This window comes from Mustela lutreola, chromosome X (genome assembly GCF_030435805.1).
Source record: "Mustela lutreola isolate mMusLut2 chromosome X, mMusLut2.pri, whole genome shotgun sequence".
In the NCBI taxonomy this organism is placed as follows: Eukaryota; Metazoa; Chordata; class Mammalia; order Carnivora; family Mustelidae; genus Mustela; species Mustela lutreola.
The window spans coordinates 126,589,291-126,605,080 of NC_081308.1; the positions used below are offsets into that span (position 1 = coordinate 126,589,291).

The 15,790-nt window shown below is 37.6% G+C and overlaps 1 non-coding gene across 1 annotated transcript; it reads left to right on the forward strand.

Moving 5' to 3' along the window:
• Positions 1 to 4,566: 4,566 nt before the first annotated feature.
• Positions 4,567 to 4,640, forward strand: TRNAN-GUU (transfer RNA asparagine (anticodon GUU)). The gene has a single exon. It is a non-coding gene; the product is annotated as a tRNA-Asn (tRNA).
• Positions 4,641 to 15,790: the final 11,150 nt, after the last annotated feature.

Here is a 15,790-nt window from a genome sequence, read left to right on the forward strand (position 1 = left end):
ATGCTCCCTGGAAGGAAAGCCTAACACAAAGACTTTTCTTGGGAGTGTGATCCTAGGGATTAAGGATGAGGTAAAGGAAAATAAAGCAGGGAAAGGGCAGAAGCAAAATAAGAATGCATTATTGAGCTAGCCACTGCAAAAGGTAAATGGCTGCTTGATCTAATGGAATGTCTGAGAGACCATATGAAATGCATCTTTCTGAGAATAAAGCTGAGAAGCAATTATCATCTAGCCCCCATGCCCCTTGCTTCAGAGTTTTGCCCCACTGGGCATGAACTCCTCCCCATTTCTGTGCTGTGCATGCACGGGCTCTGAGTGATTTCTGAAACATCTCATACTTTAGCTTCAATCAGGTCAAGCTGGTGACAAACTGGTCTCCTCATTGGTGGCTGAAATAGCAGAAGGATCTAAAGGGATGCATAAAAAATGTCAGATACACTTAAGTGAGTGCATCAGACCTAAGTGCCATTGTGGACAGATGGTGAGAAAAAGAACCCTAAATTGACTGTGTATTCATTCCAAATCAGCTGCAAAAACCTGAGGCAACAAAATTAACTTGAAATGGCAAAATTAAGTTTTCTTCTTTGGAGCTGAGAAGGAGTTCAAAATAGAGGCTAAATTGGGTTATACAAAAAATTGTTATACTACTTCGGTGTCTAAGTTTAGTAGCCTGTAAAATTCATCTCTACTAACTATTCATTTAATATTCATTCAACAAATATTTATTGAGTGTCTGCTGCATGCAAGTCCCCACACAAGATGTCACCCCGAGTATAAAGGCAAGTAGAACTTAGTACTGGTTCTCAATTTTCCCACAGTCAAGTGGGGAGAAAGACAGCTATATACCTAACTATGATCCAGGAGGAAGAACTAGCTGTGTAAGTGAGGAGACCAAGCTCTCAGCACACATGGGTCTTGGGATCCTCATTAGTAAAATGAAGTCGGAATAGCCAATTTCTAACACCTCTTTCCCTACTGACATTCTGTGAACCTCTTAATGTTACACAAAACCAGATAACTTCAACGTAAAAGCCATACTGTTTAGTTCAAATGATGCTCTCCAACTCCCTCTTGCAGGTAACATCATTTCAGAGAAAGCAGGATGGGAACTTGGTCATCACACTCACTTGTCTAAAACAAAGCCGGCATTAAAACAGCCAACTTACAAATGAAAATTGCTGGCAAAAGTATTTTCTGAATGCATGTAGGGGGAGAAAAAGAAAGCTTTTAAAACCAAATCCAACTTTGTGTACATAATACTATCATCAGCAACCGTGAAGTGTCTTTAATAGATGGAAAGTCAACCAACACAATGGGTTACTAAGTACCATATTTATTAACTGCTTGCCTGACATTATCTTACCCATTGTTTACCCAAATTAACTTCTCTATTTGTTCAAAAGTTCTCATTCCTACTCTCCAATTCCAATTCCACCCTTTCTCTCCTCAAATCTCACTTATACCAACCATCCTTCCATGACTCCAAGTTTGGTGAAAAGTATTATCTTTCCTTTTCTTTTTTGCCATGTGAGTATATTGCATGCTAAAAAGTCTAATGAGAAAAAAATATCAATGAAATTGTTTAACTGAATGGATGCTGACATGCTACCGGATAACCAATAGAAAACCTCCACATTTAATCCCACTATATAATTATGACCCATCAAATTTTAGTGAAATCTCTTGGGTATACCAGTTAATTTTTTTTTTTTTCAGATTTTTATTTTTTATTTTTATTTTTTTTTGAGTTTTTAATTTTTTATTTTTTATAAACATATATTTTTATCCCCAGGGATACAGGTCTGTGAATCACCAGGTTTACACACTTCACAGCACTCACCAAATCACATACCCTCCCCAATGTCCATAATCCCACCCCCTTCTCCCAAACCCCCTCCCCCCGGCAACCCTCAGTTTGTTTCGTGAGATTAAGAGTCACTTATGGTTTGTCTCCCTCCCAATCCCATCTTGTTTCATTTATTCTTCTTCTACTCACTTAAGCCTCCATGTTGCATCACCACTTCCTCATATCAGGGAGATCATATGATAGTTGTCTTTCTCTGCTTGACTTATTTCGCTAAGCATGATATGCTCTAGTTCCATCCATGTTGTTGCAAATGGCAAGATTTCATTTCTTTTGATGGCTGCATAGTATTCCATTGTGTATATATACCACATCTTCTTGATCCATTCATCTGTTGATGGACATCTAGGTTCTTTCCATAGTTTGGCTATTGTGGACATTGCTGCTATAAACATTCGGGTGCATGTGTCCCTTTGGATCACTACATTTATATCTTTAGGGTAAATACCCAATAGTGCAATTGCTGGGTCATAGGGCAGTTCTATTTTCAACATTTTGAGGAACCTCCATGCTGCTTTCCAGAGTGGCTGCACCAGCTTGCATTCCCACCAACAGTGTAGGAGGGTTCCCCTTTCTCCGCATCCTCGCCAGCATCTGTCATTTCCTGATTTGTTGATTTTAGCCATTCTGACTGGTGTGAGGTGATATCTCATTGTGGTTTTGATTTGTATTTCCCTGATGCCGAGTGATATGGAGCACTTTTTCATGTGTCTGTTCGCCATCTGGATGTCTTCTTTGCAGAAATGTCTGTTCATGTCTTCTGCCCATTTCTTGATTGGATTATTTGTTCTTTGGGTGTTGAGTTTGCTAAGTTCTTTATAGATTCTGGACACTAGTCCTTTATCTGATATGTCGTTTGCAAATATCTTCTCCCATTCTGTCAGTTGTCTTTTGATTTTGTTAACTGTTTCCTTTGCTGTGCAAAAGCTTTTGATCTTGATGAAATCCCAGTAGTTCATTTTTTCCCTTGCTTCCCTTGCCTTTTGCGTTGTTCCTAGGAAGATGTTGCTGCGGCAGAGGTCGAAGAGGTTGCTGCCCGTGTTCTCCTCAAGGATTTTGATGGATTCCTTTCGTACATTGAGATCCTTCATCCATTTTGAGTCTATTTTTGTGTGTGGTGTAAGGAAATGGTCCAAATTCATTTTTCTGCATGTGGCTGTCCAATTTTCCCAGCACCATTTATTGAAAAGGCTGTCTTTTTTCCATTGGACATTCTTTCCTGCTTTGTCGAAGATTAGTTGACCATAGACTTGAGGGTCTATTTCTGGGCTCTCTATTCTGTTCCATTGATCTATGTGTCTGTTTTTGTGCCAGTACCATGCTGTCTTGATGATGACAGCTTTGTAATAGAGCTTGAAGTCCGGAATTGTGATGCCACCAACGTTGGCTTTCTTTTTCAATATCCCTTTGGCTATTCGAGGTCTTTTCTGGTTCCATATAAATTTTAGCATTATTTGTTCCATTTCTTTGAAAAAGATGGATGGTACTTTGATAGGAATTGCATTAAATGTGTAGATTGCTTTAGGTAGCATAGACATTTTCACAATATTTATTCTTCCAATCCAGGAGCATGGAACATTTTTCCATTTCTTTGTGTCTTCCTCAATTTCTTTCATGAGTACTTTATAGTTTTCTGAGTATAGATTCTGTGTCTCTTTGGTTAGGTTTATTCCTAGGTATCTTATGGTTTTGGATGCAATTGTAAATGGGATTGACTCCTTAATATCTCTTTCTTCTGTCTTGCTGTTGGTGTAGAGAAATGCAACTGATTTCTGTGCATTGATTTTATATCCTGACACTTTACTGAATTCCTGTATAAGTTCTAGCAGTTTTGGAGTGGAGTCTTTTGGGTTTTCCACATATAGTATCATATCATCTGCGAAGAGTGATAATTTGACTTCTTCTTTGCCAATTTGGATGCCTTTAATTTCCTTTTGTTGTCTGATTGCTGAGGCTAGGACCTCTAGTACGATGTTGAATAGCAGTGGTGATAATGGACATCCCTGCCGTGTTCCTGACCTTAGCGGAAAAGCTTTCAGTTTTTCTCCATTGAGAATGATATTTGCGGTGGGTTTTTCATAGATGGCTTTGATGATATTGAGGTATGTGCCCTCTATCCCTACACTTTGAAGAGTTTTGATCAGGAAGGGATGTTGTACTTTGTCAAATGCTTTTTCAGCATCTATTGAGAGTATCATATGGTTCTTGTTCTTTCTTTTATTGATGTGTTGTATCACATTGACTGATTTGCGGATGTTGAACCAACCTTGCAGCCCTGGAATAAATCCCACTTGGTCGTGGTGAATAATCTTTTTAATGTACTGTTGAATCCTATTGGCTAGTATTTTGTTGAGTATTTTCGCATCTGTGTTCATCAAGGATATCGGTCTATAGCTCTCTTTTTTGGTGGGATCCTTGTCTGGTTTTGGGATCAAGGTGATGCTGGCCTCATAAAATGAGTTTGGAAGTTTTCCTTCCATTTCTATTTTTTGGAACAGTTTCAGGAGAATAGGAATTAGTTCTTCTTTAAATGTTTGGTAGAATTCCCCCGGGAAGCCGTCTGGCCCTGGGCTTTTGTTTGTTTGGAGATTTTTAATGACTGTTTCAATCTCCTTACTGGTTATGGGTCTGTTCAGGCTTTCTATTTCTTCCTGGTTCAGTTGTGGTAGTTTATATGTTTCTAGGAATGCATCCATAGCTTTGTCTCTGTGGCGCAATCGGTTAGCGCGTTCGGCTGTTAACCGAAAGGTTGGTGGTTCGATCCCACCCAGGGACGGCCCTCTCTATACCAGTTAATTTTTAAGCAAAAGTTTAATAGTATGAAATACCAGATCTGGGTAAAATTTCTGACATATTCCTAACTTCTGAGGATTAAGCAGATTAAATGCTATAAAAGCTACCTACTTAAATAATCAGCCATACTTTTTTTAATACAGTTTGAATGAATGCCTTTGATGCTCTCCCTCACACAACTGAATTCATCTAAATTTAAGGTGTATCTCCAGCTCTCCCAATAAATGGAACTTCATAATTCAGACAGTGTAGCAAAAAGTGTCTCTAACACACCCTTCTTTCTTACAAATGTTATCTTTGCTTTCCATTTAGGACAAACAAAATAAAATGTGCAGCAACATGTCTACCTTTACACACTATAGAACATTTAGAAGGAGGAAAGGAGTATTTCTGTCTCATTTGTTCTTTTTAAAGTCTACTGATTTTGTGGAATCACTGCATCATGCTGTAAATGATGTATGAAATGAAAAATGGTCACTTTCCTTTGCATGAAGAACATACAGGTTGCTTTGTAATTTACATCTAGACTGAACTATTTGCTACAGTAAAGGTAGATTCTCACTTTCAAGTTGCCTCAATGCTGTACTCTACTATAGACCTAAGGGAATCTGATGTTAGGGCACTAGCAGAGAAAGTATAGAGATACCCATTTGTGTGGCCAGGTCACTGGTTTAATTTTTAATCAGTTGGGCACCTTTCAGGATAGAATATTCAAGATCCCTTCCTTAAATCTGATGTTCACAGTGCTGCACCAATTTTAGTATCTGGTAAATAATGGAGATGGCAATAAAGAAGCTGAAAGAAATGTCTGTGTTTTGTTATGAATGTGTTAAAATGTAACATTGTTCTTAGATCGAGACTAATTCCCCATGAGCTTGGGTACATGTACATTCATGTATAAATAGGGACAATATTAATACATTGGGGCGGTAATGATGAAATCTTTGAGCTCATACACCATTTCCAAAATAATATATTTCATACAGTCCAACCAAACTCTTAGCAAATCATAGATTTTTGTGAAATAGAGTCAACACTTAATAAAATGTTAAACTCATGTAAGGCATTAAAACAAATATGGAATGGAACCATGCTTCTGTTATTAAATATTGTTTTCTCACAAAATGTCAATGCAAACTTCATTTCATGCTCTTGAATCAGAAGAATAAACATTGTTAAAATGTCTAAACTGCCTAGAGCAAGCTATACTTTTAATGCCATTCCGATCAAAATTCCACCTGTATTCTTCAAAGAGCTGGAGCAAATAATCCAAAAATTTGTATGGAATAAGAAGAGACCCCGAATCACTAAGGAAATGTTGAAAAACAAAAATAAAACTGGGGGCATCACGTTACCTGATTTCAAGCTTTATTACAAAGCTGTGATCACCAAGACAGCATGGTACTGGCATAAAAACAGACACATAGACCAGTGGAACAGAGTAGAGAGCCCAGATATGAATCCTCAACTCTATGGTCAATTAATCTTCTACAAAACAGGAAAAAATATACAGTGGAAAAAAGACAGTCTCTTCAATAAATGGTGCTGGGAAAACTGGACAGCAATATGTAGAAGAATGAAACTTGACCATTCTCTTACACCGTACACAAAGATAATCTCAAAATGGATAAAAGACCTCAATGTGAGACAGGAATCCATCAAAATCTTACAGGAGAACATAAGCAGTAATCTCTTCGATATCAGCCACAGCAACTTCTTTCAAGATATGTCTCCAAAGGCAAAGGAAACAAAAGTAAAAATAAACTTTTGGGACTTCATCAAAATCAAAAGCTTCTGCACAGCAAAGGAAACAGTCAAAAAAACAAAGAGGCAACCCACGGAATGGGAGAAGATATTTGCAAATGACAGTACAGACAAAAGGTTGATATTCAGGATCTATAATGAACTCCTCAAACTCAACACACAAAAAACAGGCAATCATATCAAAAAATGGGCAGAAGATATGAACAGACACTTCTCCAATGAAGACCTACAAATGGCTATCAGACACATGAAAAAATGTTCATCATCACTAGCCATCAGGGAGATTCAAATTAAAACCACATTGAGATATCACCTTACACCAGTTAGAATGGCCAAAATTAACAAGACAGGAAACAACATGTGTTGGAGGGGATGTGGAGAAAGGGGAACCCTCTTCCACTGTTGGTGGGAATGCAAGTTGGTGCAGCCTCTTTGGAGAACAGTGTGGAGATTCCTCAAGAAGTTAAAATAGAACTTCAGCCATCAAAAGAAATGAAATCTTGCCATTTGCAACAACATGGATGGAACTAGAGCATATCATGCTTAGCGAAATAAGTCAAGCAGAGAAAGACAACTATCATATGATCTCCCTGATATGAGGAAGTGGTGATGCAACATGGGGGCTTAAGTGGGTAGGAGAAGAATCAATGAAACAAGATGGGATTGGGAGGGAGACAAACCATAAGTGACTCTTAATCTCACGAAACAAACTGAGGGTTGCTGGGGGGAGGGGGGTTGGGAGAAGGGAGGTGGGGTTATGGACATTGGGGAGGGTATGTGCTTTGGTGAGTGCTGTGAAGTGTGTAAACCTGGCAATTCACAGACCTGTACCCCTGGGGATAAAAATATATGTTTATAAAAAATTAAAAATTAAAAAAAAGAACTTCCCTATAACCCTGCCATTGCACTCCTGGGTATTTACCCCAAAGATACAGATGTCATGAAAAGAAGGGCCATCTGGACTCCAATATTTATAGCAGCAATGGCCACGGTCGCCAAACTGTGGAAAGAACCAAGATGCCCTTCAATGGACGAATGGATAAGGAAGATGCGGTCCATATACACTATGGAGTATTATGCCTCCATCAGAACGGATGAATACCCAACTTTTGTAGCAACATGGACAGGACTGGAAGAGATTATGCTGAGTGAAATCAGTCAAGCAGAGAGAGTCAATTATCATATGGTTTCACTTATTTGTTGAGCATAACAAATAGCATGGAGGACAAGGGGTGTTAGAGAGGAGAAGGGAGTTGGGGTAAATTGGAAGGGGAGGTGAATCACGAGAGACTATGGACTCTGAAAAACAATCTGAGGGGTTTGAAGTGGCGGGGGGGGGTGGGAGGTTAGGGTACCAGGTGGTGGGTATTATAGAGGGCACGGATTGCATGGAGCACAGGGTGTGGTGAAAAAATAATGGATACTGTTATGCTGAAAATAAATAAATTAATTTTAAAAAATAAAAATTAAAAAAATGTTTAATAGCTGAAAAAAAGAAGCTATTGTGTAATGTGTCTCTAAGTATTCTCACATTCTGTATTTCTGTTTAATACAATTTACTTTTAAAATTTACTACCTCTTCCACCAAGATGACATAGAACACATTTTTCCAAGATAAATTACTCAGTGATTGGAATCAACTGTCACATGTGGGTCCCAGAGCTGAGAGAAAGCAGAATTTAATGAGGTCACCATAGAAAAGAGTGCTGCTTTAACTGTTCAAAATCATTTATGTTTAAAAAGACTATACTAAAGTAAAAAGTATTTAAAACAGTGTCAACAGCAGATTTGTTTGATTGCTTTAACAAAAGCTGAAGGGTTTGGTAAACCCGTTTTGCGATGGGAGAACCATTAGGAGCCCAGGCAGTGGGATGCTAGAGCAGAGAGAAGGGTGGGGAACATCAGGAAGTCAGTAGCTGAGGAGGAGAGACAGAGGGATGGCCTGGGCTGAATGCAGACCAGCAGCCCCACATTTCTACCTCTTGATCATGCCCTTTTGCTGAAGCAGAAAAATACAGGGTGGGCAGCTGGCCAATTGCCACATTCTGCCTTTTGAATTTAGTCTAAATTGAATCAGGTGGTGAGAAGGCACAGGAAGAGTTCATGACTGCTGTAGAAGGAAAAACCAGCCTTCAAACAAACGGAGTACTCAGTTAGTGAAATAAAAAAGGCAGCTGTGGTTCCTAGGAGACTTAAATCTCAACAGCTCAGGGAAGAAGGGGGCAGAGGTTTAGGCAAAGGAATGTCAGAAAGCTTCTGATTAGAAAGGAAGTTTCAAAGCAAAGTGTGCTATAGCTCAGGGCATTTTCTCAGAGATCAGAGGTGTAAGAACATATAGATATATATTTAGGAGTCACTTATCCTTGATTTAAAGCTTAATAACATATCTCTTTCATATCCTTTGTTAACTAATGGTGAGTATCTTAATGGTTTTCTTTCCATAATAGTTTCTTTTCCCAAAACAGCTCCCAACCCTCACAATAGTACAAGTTCTATATAATGCTTAGATAAGGGAGAAGTATTCCAAAATTAATACTTTCCTATGAACCAAAAATAACCAATTAGAAAATGTAAATTTTCTAATTGCTAGAATCTGCTAATTATATTAACAGGAAACATGAGGGAATTATATGGCGAAAACTATAAGACATTGCTGAACAACAGGAATGATGTGAATAACGGAACAGAAACAGTGTATCTGAATGTAAAGAGTGGCTGTTAGGGAGATGGCAATAGTTCCCAAGATAATACATAGTTTTAAAATATTTCTAATATTACACCAATGGAAAAAAATACCAGCAGAATTGTTTGGAGCTTTCCCACATTATTCTGAACTTTACCTGGAAGAAAAATCAAGCAAGAATAAGTATTAATACTAGAAAAAAAACAAAACAAAAATAAAAAAGGAAACTTACCCTGCAAGATGTTAAAATCTATTATTAAGCTATAATAATTAAAATATTGGAGTAATAAACATGGAAACCACAGAAATACCAAGGGGACAGATCAGAGAAAATGGACACTAATACCCAGATAATCATAATGTATTATGAAGGAATTATATCAAAGAAGAAGAGATAGATTATTCAGAAAATGGTATTATGGAGATAAGGTTTTTTTGGAACAATTAAAAGTGACTTTTCATCCTTGCCTCATGCCATGACCCAAAATAAAACCCAGGTGGATAAAAGAGTTGATCTTAGAAAAAACTGAAACCACAAAAAAAGATAGGCAAATATTTAACTGTCTTGAAAGAAGAAAAGACTTCCTAGGCATATGATCAGTGAAAGACATCACAAAGAAAAAAAATACATACATTTGATTACATAGAAACTTTAAAATTCAGTACCAAAAATTGGGAGAAATGTTGGATGAAAGGAAGAATGTTTTCTATGACTCTGACATAAAAGGGTTAACATTCTAAATATAGAGATAACTCACCTGTTAATATTTTCCAAAATATAACATGTGAGGAAACATTCACCTTTGTTAAGTAATTGGAACTATAATTCAAATCAACATAGGAATGTTATTTTTTCTCCTGTAAAATTGTCCAGGGATTTTTTTTAATTTTTAAATTTTTTTATAAACATATAATATATTTTTAGCCCCAAGGGTACAGGTCTGTGAATCGCCAGGTTTACACACTTCATAGCACTCACCATAGCACATACCCTCCCCAATGTCCATTACCCCACCCCCCTCTCCTGACCCCCTTCCCCCCAGCAACCCTCAGTTTGTTTTGTGAGATTAAGAGTCTCTGATGGTTTGTCTCCCTCCCGATCCCATCTTGTTCCATTTATTCTTTTCCTACCCCCCAATCCCCCCCACGTTGCATCTCTACTTCCTCATATCAGGGAGAGCATATGATAGTTGTCTTTCTCTGACTGACTTATTTTGCTAAGTATACTTCCCTCTAGTTCCATCCACATCGTCACAAATGGCAAGATTTCATTTCTTTTGATGGCTGCATAGTATCCCATTGTATATATATACCACTTCTTCTTTATCCATTCATCTGTTCATGGACATCTAGGTTCTTTCCATAGTTTGGCTATTGTGGACATTGCTGCTATAAACATTTGGATACACATGCCCCTTCAGATCGTTACGTTTGTATTCTCAGGGTAAATACCCAGTAGTGCAATTGCTGAGTAATAGGGTAGCTCTATTTTCAACTTTTTGAGGGATGTCCATTCTGTTTTCCAGAGTGGTTGCACCAGCTTGCATTCCCACCAACAGCGTAGGAGGTTCCCTTTTCTCTGCCTCCTCTCCAGCATCTATCATTTCCTGACTTGTTAATTTTAGCCATTCTGACTGGTGTGGGGTGGCATCTCATTGTGGTTTTTATTTGTATTTACCTGATGCTGAGTGATGTGGAGCATTTTTGCACATGTCCGTTGGACATCTGGATGATGTCTTCTTTGCAGAAATTTCTGTTCCTGTCCTCTGCCCATTTCTTGATTGGATTATTTGTTCTTTGGGTGTTGAGTTTGCTAAGCTCTTTTTTTTTAATTTTAACAATTAATTTATTTATTTTTGGCATAACAGTATTCATTATTTTTTCACTACACCCAGTGCTCCATGCAATCCATGCCCTCTATAATACCCACCACCTGGTACCCCAACCTCTCACCCCCCACCCCTTCAAACCCCTCAGATTGTTTTTCAGAGTCCATAGTCTCTCATGATTCACCTCCCCTTCCAATTTCCCCCAACTCCCTTCTCCTCTCTATCTCCCCATGTCCTCCATGCTATTTGTTATGCTCCACAAATAAGTGAAACCATATGATAATTGACTCTCTCTGCTTGACTGATTTCACTCAGCATCATCTCTTCCAGTCCCGTCCATGTTGCTACAAAAGTTGGGTACTCATCCTTTCTGATGGAGGCATAATACTCCATAGTGTATATGGACCGCATCTTCCTTATCCATTCATCCGCTGAAGGGCATCTTGGTTCTTTCCACAGTTTGGTGACTGTGGCCATTGCTGCTATAAACATTGGGGTCCAGATGGCCCTTCTTTTCACGACATCTGTATCTTTGGGGTAAATACCCAAAAGTGCAATGGCAGGGCTATAGGGAATTTCTATTTTAATTTCTTGAGGAATCTCAACACTGTTTTCCAAAGTGGCTGCACCAACTTGCATTCCCACCAACAGTGTAAGAGGGTTCCCCTTTCTCCACATCCCCTCCAACACATGTTGTTTCCTGTCTTGTTAATTTTGGCCATTCTAACTGGTGTAAGGTGATATCTCAATGTAGTTTTAATTTTAATCTCCCTGATGGCTAGTGATGATGAACATTTTTTCATGTGTCAGATAGCCATTTGTAGGTCTTCATTGGAGAAGTGTCTGTTCATATCTTCTGCCCATTTTTTGATATGACTGTCTGTTTTGTGTGGGTTGAGTTTGAGGAGTTCATTATAGATCCTGGATATCAAACTTTTGTCTGTACTGTCATTTGTAAATATCTTCTCCCATTCCGTGGGTTGCCTGTTTGTTTTGTTTACTGTTTCCTTTGCTGTGCAGAAGCTTTTGATTTTGATAAAGAGTCATATTGATATGACTACACTAATTGTTGGAGATCTTAACATGCCTCTCTCAGAAATAGACAGATCATCGAAGCAGAAAATCAGTAAAGAAACAAGAGCACTGAATGACACATTGGACCAGATAGACCTCATAGATATATACAGAACATTCCACCCTAAAACAACAGAATACTCATTCTTCTCAAGTGCACATGGAACTTTCTCTAGAATAAACTACATACTGGGTCACAAATCAGGACTCAACTGATACCAAAAGACTGAGATTATTCCCTGAATATTCTCCGATCACAATGCTTTGAAACTGGAGCTCAATCACAAGGAAAAGTTCCGAAGGAACTCAAACACCTGGAAGCTAAAGACCACCTTGCTTAAGAATGCTTGGATCAACCAGGAGATCAAGGAAGAACTGAAACAATTCATGGAAACCAATGAGAAGGAAGACACTTCGATCCAAAACCTATGGGATACAGCAAAGGTGGTCCTAAGGGGGAAATACATAGCCATCCAAGCCTCCCTCAAAAAAATTGAAAAATCCAGAACACAGCAGCTGTCTCTACACCTTAAAGAACTGGAGAATCAACAACAAATCAAACCAACTCCACACATAAGAAGGGAAATAATCATGGTTAGAGCTGAGATCGACGAGGTAGAAACCAGAGATACAGTAGAATGTATCAATGGAACTAGAATTTCTGCAAGAATCAATAAGATCGATAAACCATTGGCGACACTAATCCAGAAGAAAAGAGAGAAAGCTCAAATACATAAAATTATGAATGAAAAGGGAGAGATCACAATGAACACCAAGGAAGTAGAAACAATCATCAGAAGTTATTATCAACAGTTATATGCAATAAGCTATGCAACCTAGTTGAAATGGATGCATTCCTGGAAAACTATAAACTCCCAAAATGGAACCAGGAAGAAATCGACAACCTGAATAGACCAATATCTAGTAACGAGATTGAAGCTGTGATCAAAAACCACCCAAAACACAAGAGCCCAGACCTGATGGATTCCCTGGGGAATTCTACCAAATTTCAAAGAAGAAATAACACCTATTTTTCTCTTTTTTGTATACGTATTTGCTAAGTTTTGATAATAAGCATAGATTCATTTTAATTAAAATTTAAGTTGTATTTTTCAAGAAGTTCTTATCTTCTGGTTTGTTCAAACCAACACAAGTTACAGCTAGTTAATAAAGAAATCTATAATTAGCAATGAAATCCTTGAGGGGGAGCCATATATTTACATGGGCAACATCCTGGTTGTCTTTAAATGACAGCCCCCAAATAAGGCAGGTTTCAACATGAAAACCAGTAACTTTTACCTTGGTCTAGGGGCTTTTCATTTTGTTTGGCTTGAGGTTGGTTTCCCCCACACACTATCTGTTGGGTCAGGAACTTAAAGAGAAAAGGAGGCTAAACCTGGAGCAGATGACTCCCAAGGGCAAAACACATGAGCTTTAATGTCTTCCCATCTCATTTTTCAACAAAAAGTGTTCTAATACCTTCGTATTACTTAGCTGTAAAAAATAACTAGTTTCATTTTCCACTCTGATCCATAAGCAGTTAGTTTCTCATGCTTTCTGCTGGTATGTGACCAATGGGAAAACACTGATTTACCTTAAGTGAGGGCAAATGTCCAACTTTGCCTTGAGTCAGCTAGATCAGCTCACCCTCATCCTGAAAATTCCAATGCATACCCTAAAAAGGTGTTTTCATTTAATGAGAATTGGCATCAGAAAATGTTTCCAAGAGTCTTAGGATCCAAGCATTGAGGCAATGCCACAATGAAGATTCATTCAATCTAAGAAGCCAAACTCATGCAGTGAAGCTGGTTAGGTAGATTTATGCATAGCAACAGAAATGAGAAACAGCTTGGTTTGCTATATAATATCTGAACATTTTCAAGAAGAGATATTTTAAACAGCACATTTAAACAGAAACATTTCCAACTCATAGCTGCTAGAGATCTGTACATAAATCTCAGTAGCTACTGTTTGGAACAATATCTATGACTATTGTTTGTAATCAAAAACATTCTGATTTTAACATTGAAAACTGAGCATGATTAAACAATGATCTTGCTCTTGTGCTTGGAAGAAGGCCACTCCACACAGAGTGGATTCACTCAATCACTCAACATATACCATAATGTTTTATCAAGGCAAAAATCTGATATTCAAATTTCATATGTCTTATTCCCATTAAAACCCTTTTGCTTTTCAACAAAATTGGCTCAAACCACTAGTTTGCTTTTCAACTCATAAAGTGACCAACTATAAGTTAACTGTGTAAGTAAACAGACTTGTTTGACAGACATGAATTTATCATTGGTTCATTTCTTTTTGTCATAGATGGATTTTACCATACTGCCACCATTTTTAACCATTATTCTTTAAAATAGTTCTAAAGTACAATTTTTAGAAGTGCCATGTCTATATAATTCACATCCTAGTAATATTATCTCAGTAAACAAAGGAAAAAATGTTTTTGCCTAGAAAAAAAATTCACAATATCATGTGAACTACCACTACTACCTGATTCAAATTATTTTAAAATAGACTGTGTATATAATGACATGAGCACCGGGTTTATAATCCAGAAGCCCAGCTTTCCCAGTTCAGCTCCACCACATACAAGCTGTCTGACCTAACACAGTCTGGGTTCCACTGTCTTCCAAATAGAGATAATTAAACCTATTTCGAGGTTGTTACAAGGATTAAAGGATTGCTAACATCAAATGAATATTTAGGACTTTTTCTTCACAAAAGGCAAACTAAGCAATGGTAGCCATCTCCACCACTGAGGATAAAAAGCTAAAAGCTGTAAAAATATTAAAACTATCTTTTAAAAGAACTGAAGGGCAATAAATATATCGAGAAATTGCCAGTAACCGAGAATCAGGGATGAATAGAACCTGGAGAAGAACTCAAAGCCATTTTAGCTCTAAGGATATACACCAATCCAAAAGAAAAAGCTGATAATTGAGTTGCACTGTTGGTGGCTTTGCAGGCCTAAATCAATAGAAGTCAAACCCAGGGACTACCAAAGTCAGGGACTCTGATCCCTTTTAAGCTGAAACACTGAAATACCTCACTTCCAAAGTCAGGGTGAAACAAAAATAGCCTCTCATGCTAAGTTGCTGCCCTTTGTTGTAACTTCTGGGATGTCCAGGGAAACTCAACCTGAAGAAAGAGAATGCATAATTTTAAAACCAGTTGAAGGAAAAAATGGAATGAGATTAATAATCAGTCCAGTTGAAATCAAGAAAGGGAGGAGAAAAACAAAATATAGAACAGGCAAGACAAATACAAAGCTCAAAATAAGATGGTGAATTTAGCCTAAATATATCAGTAGTTATAATCAATGCAAATGGATGAGCTGCTCTAGTTATAAGAAGAGGATTATAGGACTGGATTAAAAAGAAAACCCAGCATTGGCTATTTATAAGAAACAAATATAAAGCATAATGACATTTAAAGATTGAAGATGCAAGGATAGAGAAGTATATCATGTAAGCACAAGAGACCTGGTATAGCTATATTAATATTGGACATATTTCACTTTAAGGAAAAACCATTACGGAAATAAGGAGGATCACTATCTAATGATAAAAGATTTAAATAACCAATAATCTCAAACAATCCAAAATGTATATATAACTAGCAATAAACTAAAAATACATAAACCAAAATTTAACAGAACTATAGGGAAAACTAGACAGATCTACAATTACATTGGAATATTTTAACACATAACTCGCAAGAATTGACAGAATGATTAATAAGAACACAAACATATTTAACAAC